This window comes from Dendrobates tinctorius, unplaced genomic scaffold (assembly GCF_039654945.1).
Source record: "Dendrobates tinctorius isolate UK_male_01 unplaced genomic scaffold, ASM3965494v1 ptg000226l, whole genome shotgun sequence".
NCBI classification, from domain to species: domain Eukaryota; kingdom Metazoa; phylum Chordata; class Amphibia; order Anura; family Dendrobatidae; genus Dendrobates; species Dendrobates tinctorius.
In genome coordinates this window covers 2978492-3000057 of record NW_027361893.1, presented here as the reverse complement: position 1 = coordinate 3000057, position 21566 = coordinate 2978492, and the positions used below count along the sequence as shown (strand labels likewise).

The following is a 21566-nucleotide window of genomic DNA, read 5'->3' as shown; positions in this document are numbered from 1 at the left end:
CCCATTGGAGTTCAGGAGTCAGGTGCTCAGGTCCTGCTCCTGATTCCATTGTTTCAGCTCGGGGCTCTGGAGATTTCTGGAAGGTCCAGGTCACTATAAAAAATGCGCATGGCTGTTCCGCCATGCGCTAGTATTTTTCATACTTGCTGCTGTGTGTTTGGTATTGGATGCTTGGACTGGTGAATGACTTATTATGAAACCCCTTCCCTCTGATATTACGATTGTGTGAGTGATTGGGCAGCCGCCAGTAGCAGCGCTAGCGCCAGCGCGCTCCAGCAATACCTTTTGCAGCAGCTAAGCGTCCTACATTGCGCCAGCATCTTTGCAGCGCCTTGCTTGCGGCTCTGTTCACGCCGCGCTGCGGTTGCAGCCTCCCGGGTGTTTGCAGTTGCGACACCTCACCTTATTTTTTACGGTAGGTCTCTAGGGGATAGTCCTGGTGTTTAAGGCTATTCCTGTGACCTTTAATACCGTGTCCACATCGCTGAAGTCTGTGACCCTGTACAGACTCAGCGGTATTTATGTTTTTGTTGGCAGCTCTGTGCATATAACAGAGTCTGCTTTAGTGCACGGAGTGCAGCTAACCCTGTGCACATTACCGCCTGAGTGCCCTGACTCTTTTAGCAGCGGTTACCCCATCTACCGCACGGTGGACCCCGAACGGTGAACGCACGTTATTTTAATTTTATTTAGTGCGTTCCACTGCTCATAACACAGGGGGCAGAATTGCAGACACTAGGGGCATGATTGGAGGCACAGGGGGCATGATTGGAGACATGGGACAGAATGGATCTATGGGGCATGATTAAAGACACTGGGGGCATGATTGGAGATACGAGGCAGAATTGAGATACGGGGCAGGATGAAAGACATGGGGGCAGGATTGGAGACAGATCGAGCAGGATCATGGGGCAGGATGGATACGATGGAGACAGATGGGGCAGGATGGATACTCATGAGGGCAGGATGAGAGAACATTTGGCTGAAGCCAGGAATGAGAAACACGGGAGCCAGGATGGGGGATATTATTACCATAGGGGCTAATTAAGGGATATTATTACTGCAGTGATGTATTTATTTTATTTTTTGAGTATACTGTTTTAAATGGGGGGGCGGTCCTGTTACTGTGTAGAGTGATACTATGTTGCCTTTTTTTCTTCATGTGGTGTAATGTAGAAGTTGGGAAAAAAATAAGTAATGTGTTCTGCAAGTGAAGCTCTAGATAACTATGTTATTTCCTGCAGAGACGAGTCCTGGCTGGAAGAATTGATGGCGGTCTGTGCTGGATGAAAGATGAAAAGCAAAGATGAAGGACGTCACTGGTGAGTTAGTGTGTTAACTATACACATACACTGACACTATACACTGTATACTATATACAGAGCTCCTGTGTATAATGTCATTGATCACTGTATTACCTGTACACAGACACTGCATACTAAGTACAGATTTCCTGTGTATAATGGCAGTTATGGTGATAGTATTGTTTTTTTTTATTACTGATCAGTATTGTAGTATTCATTCACTATGTGGTGGTAATATGTGGTCTGGACATGGTGTCGCGGTATTTGTCGCTTGTATGTGCTATTGTTTGGTCGCTTTGTGGTAGTAATATGTGGTTTGGTCATGGTGCGGTGGTATTTGTTCCTTGTATATGCTATTATTTGGTCACTTTGTGGTGGTCATATGTGGTCTGGACATTTTGTGGTGGTATTTGTTCCTTTATATGTGGTATTATAGGTCATTATGTGATGGTATTATATGATTTGGTCATGGTATGGTGGAATTTGTCCCCTGTATGTGACATTATTGGTCATTTTAAAAATTGAAAAATAAATAAAAAAATACCTAAATTATATTGCACATTTTAACAAATGTTTAATATGTTACAGTAGAGTAGAGCTCGGCCAAAAGTGTCTACCGTGTTGTGGTGGCGGCTTAAAAAAATCTTTTAGCCAAAACAAAAGCTGCCGGCTATATGTGTGATCTGGTGTTGGGAACTGTTATTGTGTGATTGGTTAGAAGTGGAGTTTTTAAAAGAGAGAGCGGTGGGACTGTGGATAGTTTGAGGGGTGGAGGCGGGGCTGGGGTGGAGCATGGGCGGAGTCTTGAGGGCCCCAAAAATTTTGTCAGTATGGGGCCCCGAAATTCCTAGTGGCAGCCCTGTCCTCTATATTCCATTCCTTCCGGCCAGTACCTGGCCACTAGGTGAACAGGTCCCTACCTGTTCCTTTGTTCACCACACCAGCCTGCCCTGTATCTCTGCCGTGCAACCGTCTCCCCAAGTGGGATCAGCAGACACAGCCAGACACCACCCTGGAGTGGCACCTGGCAGCTGCCTGCCGCACAAGCCTTACCTCACCATCAGAGGCTCCAGAGACGACCAAGGCAGCTGTCATAGCCACGTCCCTTCCAGGGTAGTCTGGTTTGTGGCACAATGGGGCCACAACCGCCCGGCTCCCACCCACCAGTCAGGGCGTGAGCGTGACACCCCTCTCACACTGAGTTTGTAAAATCATTTCTCTCCAGATAATGGGTTAAACAGGTCAGATATAAGGGGTAAAGGACAGGGATTGTGCACCGTGATTTTACTACTCTCTCTAAAATCCAAAAAGCAAAAAACACAAATATCCTGAACTAAAAAGTAAAAAATACACTGCAAATAATGCATAAAGGAAATAATAATAAGGGTATTTAGAAAACATAATTTTGATCAAAATAATGTACAAGCCATCCCGCCACGTCATGGCAACCCTTGTGGGACAGTCCCTACTCTAGTATTTAAAACCTTTTCACTTGCCAAGTGGCGTGAATGTGAATAAGGATCGAGCGGCTGAACCACTAGTAAAAGCTTAGGCCAGACTGGATGGCTAGACTCTAGTTTTTTGCTTTTTGTTTTCTCTGGTTATTGGTCATGTGTTAATATGCACTTACATTGTGCATACACATTAACTTACTTTCTCAGTTCAGATTCGTTTTTTATTCATTTCATTGTGCATTAAGTGCATATATGGGTGTGACCGCCCTCTTTCTGAGCTGGGAAAGCCATCCAGTCTGGCCTAAGCTGTTACTAGTGGTTCAGCCGCTCGATCCTTATTCACATTCACGTCACTTGGCAAGTGAAAAGGTTTTAAATACTAGAGTAGGGACTGTCCCACAAGGGTTGCCGTGACATGGCGGGATGGCTTGCACATTATTTTGATCAAAATTATGTTTACTAAATACCCTTATTATTATTATTACCTTTATGCATTATTTGCAGTACACATTTTTTACTTTTTAGTTCAGGATATTTGTGTTTTTTGCTTTTTGTTTTCTCTGGTTATTGGTCATGTGTTAATATGCACTCACATTGTGCATACACATTAACTTACTTTTCTCAGTTCAGATTTGTTTTTTATTTTCTAAAATCCAAGCACGGACGCACGGTGACTGGAGAGGTGGACGCCGAATATGAGCCTCAGCCGGACTCTGGAAGGGGTTAAATAAAGGAGATTTCTGCATTTTGGCTCCTGGTATGGAGGCGATAGCACAATCATATGCCGCCATATAGTAGCTGTCCGGTAACTGGTGATAATTCCCTCATGTGTGGGGTCTATTTGTCTCCAGAGAAATCACATGTTACATTCCACACATAACACTGTGTAGAAAAGGCGGCGCGGGGGAATTGTGCCAGTAGTGAGGGGGAATAATGGCGGGAAGGTCACTGACTGAGGAGAAGGCTCCATGTCTGCACTCCGGAGATCATGTGACCCCTGACTCCTCCCCTCCTGTGACCTCATCACAGGTCCTGTGCGCACAGAGCAGCCATATATGTGGAGTACGGCTCTGCGGGTGGAGGTAGGTGCTGGAGGCTCCATTATTCTCTATGTGGAGTGCGGCTCTGCGGGTGGAGGTAAGTGCTGGAGGCTCCATTATTCTCTATGTGGAGTACGGCTCTGCGGGTGGAGGTAAGTGCTGGAGGCTCCATTATTCTCTATGTGGAGTGTGGCTCTGCGGGTGGAGGTCGGTGCCGGAGGCTCAATTATTCTCTATATGGAGTGTGGCTCTGCGGGTGGAGGTCGGTGCTGGAGGCTCCATTATTCTCTATGTGGAGTGCGGCTCTGCGGGTGGAGGTCAGTGCTGGAGGCTCCATTATTCTCTATATGGAGTGCGGCTCTGCGGGTGGAGGTCGGTGCTGGAGGCTCCATTATTCTCTATGTGGAGTGCGGGTGGAGGTCGGTGCTGGAGGCTCCATTATTCTCTATGTGGAGTGCGGCTCTGCGGGTGGAGGTCGGTGCTGGAGGCTCCATTATTCTCTATGTGGAGTGCGGGTGGAGGTCGGTGCTGGAGGCTCCATTATTCTCTATGTGGAGTGCGGCTCTGCGGGTGGAGGTCGGTGCTGGAGGCTCCATTATTCTCTATGTGGAGTGCGGCTCTGCGGGTGGAGGTCGGTGCTGGAGACTCCATTATTCTCTATTTGGAGTGCGGCTCTGCAAGTGGAGGTCAGTGCTGGAGGCTCCATTATTCTCTATATGGAGTGTGGCTCTGCGGGTGGAGGTCAGTGCTGGAGGCTCCATTATTCTCTATATGGAGTGCGGCTCTGCGGGTGGAGGTCGGTGCTGGAGGCTCCATTATTCTCTATGTGGAGTGCGGGTGGAGGTCGGTGCCGGAGGCTCCATTATTCTCTATATGGAGTGTGGCTCTGCGGGTGGAGGTCGGTGCTGGAGGCTCCATTATTCTCTATGTGGAGTGCGGCTCTGCGGGTGGAGGTCGGTGCTGGAGGCTCCATTATTCTCTATGTGGAGGTCGGTGCTGAAGTCTCCATTATTCTCTGTGGAGTGCGGCTCTGCGGGTGGAGGTAGGTGCTGGAGGCTCCATTATTCTCTATGTGGAGTGTGGCTCTGCGGGTGGAGGTCGGTGCTGGAGGCTCCATTATTCTCTATGTGGAGTGCGGCTCTGCGGGTGGAGGTCAGTGCTGGAGGCTCCATTATTCTCTATGTGGAGTGCGGCTCTGCGGGTGGAGGTTGGTGCTGGAGGCTCCATTATTCTCCATGTGGAGTGCGGCTCTGCGGGTGGAGGTCGGTGCTGGAGGCTCCGTTATTCTCTGTGGAGGTCGGTGCTGGAGGCTCCATTATTCTCTATGTGGCGTGCGGCTCTGCGGGTGGAGGTCGGTGCTGGAGGCTCCATTATTCTCCATGTGGAGGTCGGTGCTGGAGGCTCCATTATTCTCTATGTGGAGTGCGGCTCTGCGGGTGGAGGTCGGTGCCGGAGGCTCCATTATTCTCTATGTGGAGTGTGGCTCTGCGGGTGGAGGTCGGTGCTGGAGGCTCCATTATTCTCTATGTGGAGTGTGGCTCTGCGGGTGGAGGTCGGTGCTGGAGGCTCCATTCTCTATGTGGAGTGTGGCTCTGCGGGTGGAGGTCGGTGCTGGAGGCTCCATTATTCTCTATGTGGAGTGCGGGTGGAGGTCGGTGCTGGAGGCTCCATTATTCTCTATGTGGAGTGTGGCTCTGCGGGTGGAGGTCGGTGCTGGAGGCTCCATTATTCTCTATGTGGAGTGCGGCTCTGCGGGTGGAGGTCGGTGCCGGAGGCTGCATTATTCTCTATGTGGAGTGCGGCTCTGCGGGTGGAGGTCGGTGCCGGAGGCTCCATTATTCTCTATGTGGAGTGCGGCTCTGCGGGTGGAGGTCGGTGCCGGAGGCTGCATTATTCTCTATGTGGAGTGCGGCTCTGCGGGTGGAGGTCGGTGCTGGAGGCTCCATTATTCTCTATGTGGAGTGTGGCTCTGCGGGTGGAGGTCGGTGCTGGAGGCTCCATTATTCTCTATGTGGAGTGAGGCTCTGCGGGTGGAGGTCGGTGCTCGAGGCTCCATTATTCTCTATGTGGAGGTCGGTGCTCAAGGCTCCATTATTCTGTGTAGTGCGGCTCTGCGGGTGGAGGTCGGTGCTCGAGGCTCCATTATTCTCTGTGTAGTGCGGCTCTGCGGGTGGAGGTAGGTGCTGGAGCCTCCATTTTTCTCTATGTGGAGTGTGGCTCTGCGGGTGGAGGTAGGTGCCGGAGGCTCCATTATTCTCTATGTGGAGTGTGGCTGTGCGGGTGGAGGTCGGTGCTGGAGGCGCCATTTTTCTCTATGTGGAGTGCGGTTCTGCGGGTGGAGGTCAGTGCTGGAGGCTCCATTATTCTCTATGTGGTGTGCGGCTCTGCGGGTGGAGGTAAGTGCCGGAGGCTCCATTATTCTCTATGTGGAGTGCGGCTCTGCGGGTGGAGGTCGGTGCCGGAGGCTCCATTATTCTCTATGTGGAGGTCGGTGCTCGAGGCTGCATTATTCTCTAAGTGGAGTGCGGCTCTGCGGGTGGAGGTCCGTGCTCGAGGCTCCATTATTCTCTGTGTAGTGCGGCTCTGCGGGTGGAGGTAGTTGCTGGAGGCTCCATTATTCTCTATGTGGAGTGCGGCTCTGCGGGTGGAGGTCGGTGCTGGAGGCTCCATTATTCTCTATGTGGAGTGCAGCTCTGTGGGTGGAGGTTGGTGCTGGAGATTCCATTATTCTCTATGTGGAGTGCAGCTCTGCGGGTGGAGGTCGGTGCCGGAGGCTCCATTATTCTCTGTGTAGTGCGGCTCTGCGGGTGGAGGTCGGTGCTCGAGGCTCCATTATTCTCTGTGTAGTGCGGCTCTGCGGGTGGAGGTAGGTGCTGGAGGCTCCATTATTCTCTATGTGGAGTGTGGCTCTGCGGGTTGAGGTCGGTGCTCGAGGCTCCATTATTCTCTATGTGGCGGTCGGTGCTCGAGGCTCCATTATTCTCTGTGTAGTGCGGCTCTGCGGGTGGAGGTCGGTGCTCGAGGCTCCATTATTCTCTGTGTAGTGCGGCTCTGCGGGTGGAGGTAGGTGCTGGAGGCTCCATTATTCTCTATGTGGAGTGCGGCTCTGCGGGTGGAGGTCGGTGCTGGAGGCTCCATTATTCTCTATGTGGAGTGCGGCTCTGTGGGTGGAGGTCGGTGCTGGAGGCTCCATTCTCTATGTGGAGTGTGGGTGGAGGTCGGTGCTGGAAGCTCCATTATTCTCTATGTGGAGTGCGGCTCTGCGGGTGGCGGTCGGTGCTGGAGATTCCCCATTACTGAGCACAATGGACATTAACCCCTTCAGCACAGACTCTTTTGGGGTCTTTGTTGCCACTTTATAAGAATCATAAAGTTTCTGTTCTGTTTCCTGTAATAGATACATACGACCCAACTATGGAAGACTGGAAGGGAGGAAACGGGTTGTTCTCATAATACAGGGCCCCTTTCTTGGCCCCCACACAGTGTAATGCCCCCATTATGCCCTGTGAGCAGGTGACCGGATACAACACACAGACAAATCGGAAGTAACCAATATTATTTATTTCCCTGATAATGGGAATTGTGATCACTATGGGAACAGTGACTAATGCCAAACAGGGTGATTTCGAGGTGAAATGTACAATATCAGATATACAATGAATTCTCCGGCTCACTCTCACTGTAATAGCCGCCTCTAACCAAATGTTACTTTAACTACTGACAATGGTGACTTTCCTGACACATAGTCGACAACACTGTCTCTTCTGTGAACACGGACCATAGTGGGGTCTCCACCTTTTTCCGTTAGGCCATAAGTCCTCCTTACAAAGTCTGTCAAGGCTTGTTGGGCCGCATTCACTTCAACCAGCTTTCACCTTGTCTGTTGTACTATCCTGGACCAACACCTGTACTGACGTCAGTGCTGGAAGCAATGGCCCGGCTCACTCGCGCCTCCTGATCTTAACTGCAGGCATATACTACTGAGCAGAATCTACTCACAGATCACTGGCACATCCGTCTCTTGTACCAGAAGTAATGAGAGCTGGGACTCTGCTCTTGCCTGGTGTAGTCAGCACTTTGAGTCTTGACCGGTGCAGGTCAGGTTCTCAGGCCTTGACAAGCATAGTCTGGACTCTGGAACGTAACCAGAGCAGGTATGGTTCTCATGCCTTGGCTCGTGTAGTCTGGGTTCTGCCCCACAACCAGCTGCCTCGGGCACTTTACCATGGCCTGGTACCTCAAACTCTTTACTGGCACTCTGTTTTTTTTTTTTTTTTTTACTTGGCGCCAGATCTGTCCTGGCTTTGGGGCTATGGCCTTTATAGTAACGGTAAACTGCCTCATCAAGGTCACCTGATCTGATGTACCATCTAGACTCTTACTGCCTGAAACTCTCCCCCTTTCCATTCATTCCATAAGGTCCCATCTGGACGGCAGATGGCAGTCTTTTTGTACAAATGACGCACAGTCCTGAGGATTTGTTCTTATGTAACACCTTTTTACACCTCTTATACAGTAGCGGAGGCCCCTCAAACAGTATAAAGTTTCCACAGTATTGGCATCTCTCACACAAGAGATTTCTACAGTATCGCCATACCCCCACACATAGTATAATCTCACAGTCCGAAGTTCCCTCCATAAACAGTATAATCTTCTCGCAGTACCGCCATTCTCTCCACACAGTATAATGTTTCCATAGCACCATAATCCCACCACACACAGAATAATGTTCCCACAGTACTGCCTTCCCCCCACTTTCTAATGTTTGCACAGTACGGCCCCCTACATGTTCAATATGGTACCATCCACCCCACCGACAACCTCACAGCTAATTAACAAATACTCACTTATCCTCATTCTTGGTGCAGATACTAATGAACCCAGGATCTATGAGATATTTATCATATGATAGTTGGATAGGCAGAGTGTATCATCCATAACGGTAGTCCACTCACTTGCTATGGTGCCTATGAATTGACAGGGTTCGTGGGGTTTGTTATTGGTCACTCTCTCCTTCCCATCATCACAATTTCAGATATATCCACATTCCCATGACAGAGATACCATTGAATAGAATAGTGAATCAGGGAGTCGAAAGCTCCTGATCCACCAGTGTAAGTCTGAGACTCCGTGCACTACTAGCACAATGATGTCACTTCATCACCCCTGTAGTATGGAGCCTCAGTACTCACACTGCACAGACTGGAGCATTGCACCTTGGAAACAGGGTTGGGCGAGTAGTGTGTCTGTTTTTTTTTAAATATCAGGAATTGTGGAGGCTTAATATTGAGAAGAGCTGTTGGGACTCTCATACTGAATGTGTGGCTGTAGGGGTCATTATACAGAGTAAGGTTAGGTTCATATTGCGTTAGGGGCATCCGTTAAACGGATGCGCTAACGCTGATGTGTTTTGTTTTTTTTTTTGTTTTTTTTTTACATCTAATGTGCCCTAGCGTTAACGGTATGCGCTAATGCATGGTTGCATTTAGATACCATGCATTAGCCATACAGGTCTATGCACAGCGAACGCGTAAGGGGTTATGGTGGACTGTAAATGCCTCCATACTGACTTTGAATCCTTATTTTCTGTAGACGGTTGTGGTGGCCATAATACTGTGTGAGGTGCTGTGGGGTCTGTCGTACTGTGTGTGGTCTGTGGGGGCCATCATACTGTGTGGGGGACCTCCTACTGAACTACATGGGCACACAGGAGAACAAATTCCTTGTGACGAGTCAGATAGGGATAAATAAGTGAGAAATACAGACCTTTGGTCTACCTGGTTGCAGTCCTGAATTGATATTGTGTTATGTGCCAGGAGGGAGACATCAGCTAGTACGTTCTGAAGGAAAGCAAAGATATAATGGCAGTGAGAATCTGGATTGCCGGCAAAGACAATAGCAGAAACAAAGAACAGGGTGAGGTCCTTAGCTCAGGTTTGCTGGACTATTTGGCTTATAACAAAAGTTATGTACCGCCACATGTAAGCGGAAAGTTCCTGACTGCATAATGCAGAAGAAGCATTTTATAGAGTAATGTGCCTCCTGTGATCTATAAACTTCTCATGAAGTTCCAGAGAAGCAGGAGGATCAGGAGGCAGTCAGCACCCATACTGCTCAGGAACCAGTACCGGGCTCTCACGCAGGAAAACGATGAAGAAATACATCAGGATAAGACTTTGCCAACAAACGGCAACCTTGTACGCCTTCAGAGTCCTCCTGGATGGAGAAAGAAAAGTGTTGTGAAGAAGAAACGGAGAGTGGTGGTCATGGGGGATTCCCTGTTGAGAGGAACAGAGGCCGCTATCTGCAGACCGGATATAACTTCAAGAGAAATGTGCTGTCTTCCAGGTGCAAAAATTAAAGATGTGTCTGACAGGATATCAGGACTCTTCAGACCTACAGATGACTACCCATTCCTGCTAATACATGTGGGGACAAATGACACCGCAAGAAACGACCTGGAAACCATCTGCAGAGACTTTGAAGACTTAGGCAAGAAAGTGAAAGAACTGGGAACGCAGGTGGTCTTCTCTTCCATCCTCCCAGTGGATGGCCATGGAACAAGGAGGTGGAATAAGATTTTGCAGGTGAACAACTGGCTACGTCGATGGTGCCGTCAGCAAAGATTTGGATTTCTGGATCACGGAGTGAATTACTTATACGATGGACTACTTGCTAGAGATGGGGTGCACCTTACGAAGACTGGAAAGCATGTATTTGGAAGTCGCCTTGCTACACTTGTAAGGAGAGCTTTAAACTAGAACAACATGGGAAGGGAAGCAAAAGACAAGAAAAAGTCACACACCTGACAAATGCTATTGAGAACTCTGCTATTAGAAGTGGAAAGGAAGAACAAAGACAAAAGAATCTAATTAATAAAAATATTGGAGAAAGAGAAACCAATCACAAACTAAAATGTTTCTATACTAATGCACAAAGCATGGGCAACAAACAAGGAGAATTGGAACTACTAACACAGGAAAAGAAATATGATGTCATTGGAATCACTGAAACTTGGTGGGATGATACACATGATTGGAATACAAGACTAGAAGGATACAGCTTATTTGCAAGAAACAGACTTGATAAACGAGGAGGAGGTGTTGCATTGTATGTTAGAAACTCGTATATCTGCACAGAGATTGAAGTTTCAGAGACTGGGAGTTCTGTGGAAACTGTTTGGGTAAGAATACAAGCACAGACCAATGGAAAGGACACCATTGTAGGCATTTACTACAGGCCGCCTGTGCAAGCTGAAGATATGGATGAACTCTTTATGCATCAAATGGCCAAGTTCTCCAAAAAATATGACCTAGTTGTCATGGGAGATTTCAACTATCCAGACATTTGTTGGGAATCTCTCTCAGGCAAAACTAACAGGTCAAGGAAATTCTTATCCTCTCTTGCTGACAACTTTATCTTCCGAAAGGTAGGGGAGAAAACAAGGGGAACTGCTACCTTGGATCTAATCCTTATAAACAGGGAGGAAATGGTTGAGGAGGTAAAAGTGGCTGGGACCCTAGGAGGTAGCGACCATGTTATTTTAGAATTTTGGATAACTAGAGGCGGAAGACCTGTGAAGACTCAGACGTCAAGGTTAGATTTCAGAAAGGCAGATTTTAAGGGAATCAGAAAGAGAATTGGAGGGATCCAATGGCTGGATATCCTTAAAGACAAAAATGTCCAGGAAGGATGGGAAATCTTGAAAAATGAAATTCTCAAAGCACAGTTGTTAAAAATTCCAAAAAGGGAAGAATAGGAAGCATTTAAGGAAGCCAGGATGGATGAACACAGAACTTAAGCACATGCTAAAAAGGAAGAAAAAAAATGTTTATAAAATGGAAAGAGGGAGGCATATCTATAGAAGAATATAATGCTGTCTGCAGAACCTGCAGGGCACAAATCAGATTATCTAAAGCTGAAAATGAATTGAGGCTTGCAAGAGATGTCAAAAGCAATAATAAAGGATTTTGGGGATATGTCAAAAGTAAAAGAAAAGTCAAAGATGCTATAGGATTTTTACAGGATGAAAATGATGAAATGGTAAGACAGGATGTTGAGAAGGCTGAACTTTTAAATTCCTATTTTGCATCTGTTTTCTCTCAGAAAGGAAATGTAACATCAGCTGTTCTTCACTGTCCTATTAAGGGAATAGAAGAATCCAGGATATCTATAAACAGAAAGATGGTGAGGAAACACTTAGCTAGCCTAAATGAATTCAAGTCTCCAGGTCCAGATGAATTACACCCCAGAGTACTGAAGGAGATAGCAGAAGAAATTTTTGAACCCCTCTCCATAATCTTTGAAAATTCTTGGAGAACAGGAGAAGTGCCAGAAGACTTGAGAGGAACAACATTTGCTCTTCTCATCTTCAAAAAGGGGAAGAAGGTGGACCCAGGCAACTATAGGCCGGTGAGTCTGACTTCTATACCAGGAAAGATCTTTGAACAAATTATTAAACATGTATGTCAGTACCTGGATAAGAATGAAGTGATTAAACAGAGTCAGCATGGGTTTGTAACTAATAAGTCATGTCAGACTAACTTAATTTCCTTCTATGATGGAATCACTGATTGGGTGGATCATGGAAATGCTGTAGATATAGTATATCTTGACTTCAGCATAGCATTTGACAAAGTCTCTCATACAATCCTTATAGAAAAAATGACTAAGTATGGAATGGACAAGGCATCTGGTAGGTGGATTCATAACTGGCTTAGTGATCGGACCCAAAGAGTGGTCGTAAATGGCTGCACATCCAGTTGGAAGAATGTCTCAAGTGGGGTACCACAGGGCTCTGTCCTGGGCCCTGTATTGTTCAACATCTTTATCAACGATTTAGATGAAGGAATTGAGGGTAAACTGATTAAATTTGCTGATGACACAAAGCTAGGAGGGATAGCTAATACTAGAGAAGAGAGAGAGAGGATTCAAAAAGATATGAATAAACTGGAGAAGTGGGCAGCAACTAACAGAATGGTTTTTAACAGGGAGAAATGCAAAGTACTACATCTGGGCAATAAAAATGAAAAAAGCATATACAGAATGGGAGGAATAGGGCTAAGTGACAGCACATGTGAAAAAGACTTGGGTATACTAATAGATCACAGACTGAATATGAGTCAACAGTGTGATGCAGCAGCAAAAAAGGCAAATGCAATTCTAGGATGTATTAACAGAAGCATACAGTCTAGATTGCGTGAAGTCATTATTTCCCTTTACTCCTCTTTGGTCAGACCTCATCTGGAATATTGTGTCTAGTTTTGGGCACCACATTTTAAAAAAGACATCAACAAACTGGAGCAAGTTCAGAAAAGAACGACCAGAATGGTGACCGGTCTGCAAACTCTGTCTTATGAGGAAAGGTTGCAGGATTTGGGAATGTTTAGTTTGCAAAAGAGAAGACTGAGAGGAGACTTAATAGCTGTCTACAAATATCTAAAGGGCTGTCACATTGTAGAAGGATCAACTTTATTCTCATTTGCACAAGGAAAGACTAGAAGCAATGGGATGAAACTGAATGGGAGGAGACACAGATTAGATGTTAGAAAAAACTTTTTGACAGAGTGATCAATGAGTGGAACAGGCTGCCATGAGAAGTGGTGAGATCTCCTTCAATGGAAGTCTTCAAACAGAGGCTGGACAGACATCTGACTGGGATGATTTAGCGAATCCTGCTTTGAGCAGGGGGTTGGACCAGATGGCCCAGGAGGTCCCTTCCAACTCTACGATTCTAAGTTCTTGTTAAGTAAAGGAAAATTTATTTTTGAACTTTCGGTATCCCTCATTCATCTCCATACTATCTGGTATCTGCTAAGTACAATAGCAGCATGCCATCTGCAGGGTTGGGAGATGTGACTTCACCAAATAAATATAGATATATTTTTGTTGTGTGGCCAAGGGTCACATAGTCGATGGGAGTTATGTGTCGCAGAGATGGCTTGTCTCTGTGATGTAGCCTGGAGTGTTTCTCTTGTGCATGAAAGCGCTAAGAGGTTTGTTTGTTGCACCTGGGTCTGGGCTGTGGGTAGCTATGAGAGACTGGCAGGTCTGGCTACCCACATACTTGACCTCTGGGTGTGGTTACAGCCTATATAATGGAGGCGACTGTTTGGCCATTGAGCCTGAAGTGTTGTGAATTCCCTGGCTCAGGCATCTGAGACGAAGCTACCCCTGCTCCCTCCATGGTTACTGGAGGTAGTGGAGCTGGCCAGATTGACAGAGGTCTGCCAACTGATGATGATGATGATTGGAGATCTGGGATTACTGATTGGAGTATTTAAGTCTGCAGACTTCCTTCAATCCCTGCTGGTGATTGCTTTCAAGTGCATTCTGAGGTCTGATGTCTCCTGCCCTGATCCTGCATTGTTCAGCTAAGTGGTTCATTTGATAATCCTTTGCATCTGATCTGGTTTTGTCTCTCTGCTTGTTGTACGGGTTCAGCTTGCTCCTCTGGGGGTTGTGCTGGACCACCGCTCCATATGTTACAGCTTGTGTCAGTTTATTCAGTCCCCTGTTATATTGGTCTCTTTTGCTTTTCTTCCAGTTCATACTGGAGTGCTGATATAGTGGGGGCAAAGTCGTGAGACTTCAGTGTGTGGTTTTTTTTTTTGTTCATCAGACGTGTTGGATTTTTCAGGTTTTCTTTGCGTGATTGCAGACAGTGTCTTTCCTCTCCTGTCCTGTCTAGTCAGTTTGGGCCCCATCATTTGCTCAGTCTATTTTTCTGCTTGCGTTTGTGTTTCATCTTGTCTCACCGACAATATGTTTGGGGGCTGTCTATTCCTTTTGGGCTCTGCTCCGGGGCAGTTTAGACTTCACCTTTCTTGCTTTAGGCTTAGTTAGCTCTCCGGCTGTGCCGAGGCATCTAGGGCATTGTAGGTACGCTCCACGGCTACTGCTAGTTGTGTGGATAGGATCAGGGGTCTGCAATCCGCTTAGTTACCAAACTCTCTGGTTTTCTGGTGGCTTAGCCTGTTCCTGCCATCCTCCTCGGTGACCTATTCATATCACTGAAGTACTGGACATTATCCCATCATGTGTGCCCACAGGCTTGGCAGAGCAGAGCCCTGCTACTATGGACATTTATACTTTGTTTTGCCTGATCTAAAGGCTGTTTATTTCCTGTTTGTGCTTCTGGGGTTTATGAAGCAATAAACTCACATGAACATTTAAAGGAACGTGCCTCCTGTTGTCTCCTCCCATTGCACCCGAGCGAGTAGAGCCCCTAATACATAAAAAAATATATATATATATATAATATATATATATATATTAAGGTAGCGCTGTCATTCAGATAGGGGATTCTCGCTTGGCAGCCAAATCACATCCGGCACAGGTTTTCCATAAAACAATCTCAGTCCATGCGGTTTATTCATGCATCATAAACCATCAAAGCAATAGAAAACAGCATAGCGTCCATGACAGAGGTTCTCTCTGTCCAGCCTGCGGTCACACAGGTTATGCAATGTTCCATCAATCAGACTCTCTAGACTCAGTAATCTCACCCGTCAGGGTTCCCTTGTTAGGCGTCGGATTCCTGAGACTGCACGACAGGAATCCAGAGCCGTACATCCAGCGGTCTCCCATTCCCCTTCAGCCGCTCTGGGACCTGCACAGCAATGTCGGCAATCCAGGCGTTCTGCTCAGACCCACTCTTTGGGTCTGGATGTTGCTGCCACCTCTGCTCCAGCAATGGTAGCGCAACCTGCTTGGCAGGGAATCACTCCAGAGCCTAAGTCCTCTCGCCCTGCTACTGGGCATGCCCGCAGGACGACCTCTCAGTGGAGATCGGGGGTCACATGCTCAGGTCCTGCGTCGGATCTGATTGAGAAGGACCAGAGGACTGGAAGGTCCCGGAAGCGCATGGCTATAAAAAGCCCGCATGGCAGCACGGCCATGCGCTAGTGTAGTCTTATCTGCTATGTATGTATGGTGACGGATGCATGTGTCTGGTGACTGACTCATTGGAAACCCCTACCCTCTGATATTACGAATGTGGACAGAGTGTTTGTGTTAGTCAGTGCCAGCTTGTGGCAAGCTATGCGCCACTGTGCTCACCGCACCTTATACTAGCGTCCGACGGTGTCCGGTTCTCCAGCGCCGTCGTTTAGCGGCTGTAGTTTCCGCCGCGCTGCTGTCAGCAGCATCTATTGGTGTTCGCAGCTGCGTCGTCACACGCCGACTGGCCCTGTGGAGTTAACAGGCCCAGCGTCTGCGCCTTAGTTACTCTAGGGCGTCTGTGTATTTAACAGAGTCTGTCCTAAGCACCTCGGGTGACGTTAACCCTAGCGCAGTACTTTGCCACCCATCTAGTCTGCCATTATTCAGCAGCGGTCCTTACATCTACCGCACGGTGGACCCCGGGCGGCGAACGCACCTTCTACTATTTTATATTCGGTCCGTTCCTCCGTCCCTAACATCCCTCATGGATGTTTCTCCATACTGCAGACGTCCTTTCCCTCCAGGGAACTATCAGGCATGTGCAGCTATTAACACAGCATTCACTTGCTGTCAGAAGGCAGCCCCATCTCTCTGACGGGACCTTCCACAACTGACCAACCAGGTCCCTGCATTCGCTCCATGTGACCTACCCTGGCCACCTTATATGGTCCATAGCCACGCCCACCGAGTCACATGGCTATGACCTCATCACAGGTCCTTCAACCACTCATACATAGTTTATAATAGCATTCTTTAAACACACCCCCTAGGTGGGTTTGTAGGTAACTAGTTCCGCCCATCTCACCAGTTACCTGGAGACTTCCCAAACACATTGAAACAGCACCTCAGTAGTATCACTGCTGATCAACAGACACAAGTTTCCATCCCAAGGCCACCCACCTTGAGGTACATAACGGTCATTCAGTATTCTGCCACCCATCCTCTCTCCTGGGACATCCACACAGCGCCCCCTAGTGGACACAGTGGTCACTACACCACATACACCCCCCCCCCCGTTCAAACTTTTGGGGTTGAACACACAACATAACCCCAGGATCTCGAGACCGGTCACTCACTACACCTTGCCCCACAGGTCGAGAGAACTGTCTCCGTCCGTCATACGGCCTCATCTCTACGTTAGGCCTCCCCCGCCCCCAGCGGTCAGAATAACGGTTGTTGTCTTTGACCCTCCAGTCACGGTCTGTCTGTGTTGTCAGACACTGTTTAGTCACCATCCTCTCTTTATCTAAGCATCTTGTAACAAATGGTAACCCACCACATCTAAGTTTGCTTTTCAGTGCATTAACTACACGGTTCATTGCACCTGCTGTCTCTGTAATCTACGGTGCAACGTATTGGCACGTTGAGCCTCTTTCTCTGCTTCTTCCACCTGGCGTTTCAGCTGTTTCAGACGCACATCATTTCCCTCCACCAGGTCTTTGTACTGCTAAGAACTACGCCTTTCATCATCCATTTGCCTTAGTACAACCTTCAGGTTTTTTTTTTCTCCGTACGACGTACTTGTTTGCTTGCAGATTGTCGCACTTTAATTTCCGCATCAAGCTGTTCCTCGAGTTGTGCAACCTTTGCTTCTAACTCCTTATTCTGGTGAACTAATTGTTGACGGGCTCTCTCATTCTTTTGAGCATTACTACATTCTTCCTCCACTTCTTCAATCTGAGCAATGCGAGACTTTAACCGCCTCTTTTCTTCCAAAGCCAGAGCATCTTTACCACTGTTATTAGCAACTACATCAGCCAGTTCATCTCTTTCCTGCTGTGCTTGTCTTTTAACACACTCTGCAGCAGCAAGCTCCTTCTGCAAACGAATCACCTCTGCTTCCATACTTTTCAGTTTCTTTTTGTCTTCACACTGTTCCTCACTCAAGCCTGGCCACTGTAAGTCTTCGTCCCAGTTCTTCTCCCGCAGAAGACCTCTTGCAGTTTCTGTTAGTACTCCTACCTCTTCTCTGAGGGACTTATTCAGACCTTGCCACGATGCCAGGTGACCTTTTGAGCTCGAAGACTTCTTTCTCTAGCTCATCCAGTCTGTGCGCCCTCTCTCTCTGAGCCACAGTCACCCCTAGAGTCTGAGTCACGCCGATCATCCAAGAGAACCCTCCAGTTACCCTCTGACCGTGTGTCCACTCCATTCATCTCATCTCCCATCTCACCATCAGTCATGTCATTAGACGTCAGGTCCGTAAATTGGGCAGATGTACCCCCTCATCCGGTCACTTCTATCACTGACCTGTCCAGCTTAGTAGGCGTCACCATCACCAAGTCTGCTAATGCAACAGTAGGAACGTCTCCATCTTCCTGCCATACATCATCAAACAACACAAAGTCTCTGCCCCTCTCATAGGCATAGACTAAGTCAGGTGGTATCCCTCCACCTTGGCATTCACCACTTTTGGACCCTTCAAACATTACTCTGTCTACCGCATAGTTCACCTTGATCCCATGTTTACAGTGATCCTGAACCATTTTCTCGTTCAGACAGAAAATGAGGAGTTCCCATCAGTCACCTGACTCTTTGCGTCCAGCCGACCTGAGACTCCTTCCTGCTGCAGCATCACGGTACACACCTGCGGCCCGTCATTATCCGGAAAGAATGCCCCACATTCCTCAAAACTCATACAGACACACTGTGGTTCCCCAGACATATCCACTGAGGTACCCAGTGCTGCCCCTTTTAAAAACTAGGCACCTTTCTGGACCACCCAAATTTGGGTCACTGCCCCCCTCTGGGACTCCACCCCCTTTTGGGCTACCACCCCGATTTGGGCCACCGCCCCCTTTCGGGATTTTCCCATGTCCATTCTACAGGTCTTCTTAGACCACAGTTCTCACCACACAGTTTGTCTCTTTTACGATACCACACAAGTCCTTGCTGGCACCACCACAGCTCCTGCTGTCACGGATCACCAACACCTTCGGCTGCTGTTCACACACAGCTGCTGGTGTCACCTTCGTAACCCCGCCGAGTTACAGCAAGCCGCTTGTCACCTTCTTGACTCCCACTGAGCCACCGCAGGCTAAGTTGAGAAAAGAAAAAAAAAAACACCACACAAAACTCACGTGTCCTGTGTGCGTGCTATTCAGGATGTTCTGTCTCCGCCTGAGACCGTCCAACACACAGGGCGCACCGGGCTCTATTCAGGGAGCGGCCCTCCTCCCAGGGTTTCCCAACACACCGGCCTCACCAGGTGCAGGGGCTTAGCGGGTGCTCTTCAGGACATCCAACTCCTCCTGAGACTGCCCAACACTCACGCCTCACCAGGTCCAAGGTCATACCACGTGCTCCAGGGATCTGATTCTTCTAGAATCTCCCAACACTGACCCTCCAGGACCTTGCTCACTGAACCCTCCAGGGACACAGCCTTTCCCACTGACCCAGGTCAGTACAACACGAACACCTGTCCGTTACCTGTGTCGGCCACACAGGTCCTCGGATACCTCTTATCCACCGAAGCACCCTATAGCAATCACCAGTTTCTTTCTCTGACCCTGGTCAGTACAACACGGCTTTCACGGCCGTCACCTGCCGGCCGCGCAGGTTCTCAGTATAGTTATGTGCCAAATAGTTTTACCCTGCTGTTCATGTAAAATAGTTAAATTCAGTTCTCAACATTTCATATTGTAAATGAACATATTCTCTTTTTTTACTTGTGTTCCCTGATCTAATTTCTGTCCAAAAATGATGCAACCTCTGTCCAACATGAAGCAATCACAAATCAAATGTGATATGTTACAGACGTGAAAAATATTTATGCAAAAGACATGTCAATTACACCTGTGACAATTGCAAAGAGTAAATTTTGCACCTTGTGACTTTATCATTTTACAAAAAAAAAAAAAAAAAAAAAAAAAAAAAACTGAACTGTTAATTTTTTTTTGTTGGAAAATAATATAATTACATTTAGTTTATTGTTATTAGTTATAGTTTACAGTTGGATAAATATTTTTGTATGTGCAAATATGCAATATGCATAAATATTCCAATAAAGCCATGTTAAATATTTTGACACAAAAAAATAAAGTTTTTTTTTTTTGTTTTTTTTTTCCCATTTCATTTGTTTATAAACAACCAGGTTCACATACAATATAATACTGCAAAAATTATTCAATTAAAACACTTAAATTAGCTAAAAATCAAGACATTATTAGGTCCGGTCATATAACAAGTGTATAGTGGTAACGAACAGAATAGCAGGGTTAAGGTAGGGGATACTCGCTAGGCAGCCGATAAATCACGTCTAGTACAGGTTTCTCAACATAACTCAGTCCATTCGGTTTATTATGCAGCATAACCATCAACAGAAAGTTTGTATCAAATCAGCATAGCGTCCATGACAGAGCTTCACTCTGTTTATCCTGTGGTCACACAGGTTTGCTATATCTGGTACGCAGGCTCTCTAGCCTCATAGTTATACTCCCGTGTCCGGGTTACCTCATAGCTGCTTGTCAGTGCAGACGTTCATTCCCTCCAGGGAACTATCAGACACACATCTCCACGTGCACTCAGGAAGGCATACACAGCTCCTCAGTCGGCCTCACGTTGGCCTCACTTCAGCCAGACAAGACCTTCCATACGGACCAACCGGGTCCAAGCATTCACTTATGTGACCTACCCTGGCCACCTTATATGGTCCATAGCCACGCCCACCGGATCACATGGCTATGACCTCATCACAGGTCCTTCAAGCATTCATACACATATACTTTACTATGGCGTTCTAGACACCCGCCCCTAGGTGGGTTTGTAGGTGATTGATCCCACCCATCTCACCAGTCACCTGAAGGCTTCTCCCTAACACATTGAAGCAAAAGATCAGCTCTGCTGATCAGCATCTAATCAAGCCTTCATTCCAAGGCCACCCATCTTGGGATACAGAACAGTCCTTTAGGACCCTGCTCCTATTACCACATTGGATCTGGCTATCCGCCTGTCCTGGGACACCCACACAGCGCCCCCTAGCGGACACAGTGGTCACTACACCACTATATATATTTATCCTTCGGGGTCCAATTCCAGCTATTGCTGTGGTTTCTATCTATACCGTGTATAGGATATTAGAATATAATAAAATTGTTATGGACATAACTAAAATTGTGCAGTGACTCTGTCTTCCATATAGTGAAAGATATTTCTTGTTACTAAAACTGTGATTTTTTTTTTTTTTTTTACCCCTCTGATCAGTGCGATCATACAACATACAAGCCTCTGATGGCTCTGGTGATGCACTGTACTACTGTAGTGCCGTGTATCATCACTGTCTGTCAGTGTAATACTACTGGCCCATACACATAAGTGTTGGCTGAACGGTCATTTTGCAGATGGCTATCTCTCCTGACTCCCCCATACACACAAATATTCCAGCTTTCCTGTGGTCTGTATGAGTCGCCTCCAGACTCCTCTAATAGAGGATTATCTATAAGAAGAAACGGATTATCCTCTGAAATTCAGGATGCCATATCCTTCTCTATCTTGACATCATCTGTCGGGAGGCCCCCAAATATATTTACTGTCGCCCCCAACCCCCCGAAATCAGTGCTTTCATGTAACTTTAGTCTAATGTGTACTGGTAATCATTTGTTTCAACTCCTGTACTGACGATCCATCTTGCATGTGTTCACTCTATTCTATGTCAGCAAGCATTTTGTACTGGTAATCATTTTATTCAACTCCTTTGCTATAATTCATCTGTTTCATTGTTCTCAGTACTTACTGTTGTATATCCATGGGTGGGGGGTCACTGTAGATTTTATCTTGGGAGAGGTGCTATAGCATAGAGATGGAATCATGACTAGTGTCTTTGATTA

At 47.1% G+C, this 21566-nt stretch overlaps 1 protein-coding gene and 1 pseudogene across 1 annotated transcript in view; both read left to right on the top strand.

The window, feature by feature from the left end:
• Window positions 1–21566, top strand: part of LOC141059299 (uncharacterized) — a 779988-nt gene that overhangs the window by 76188 nt on the left and 682234 nt on the right. The gene's annotated exons all lie outside the window — the stretch shown is intronic.
• LOC141059305 (uncharacterized) overlaps window positions 3742–21566 on the top strand; it is a 38504-nt pseudogene continuing 20679 nt past the window's right edge.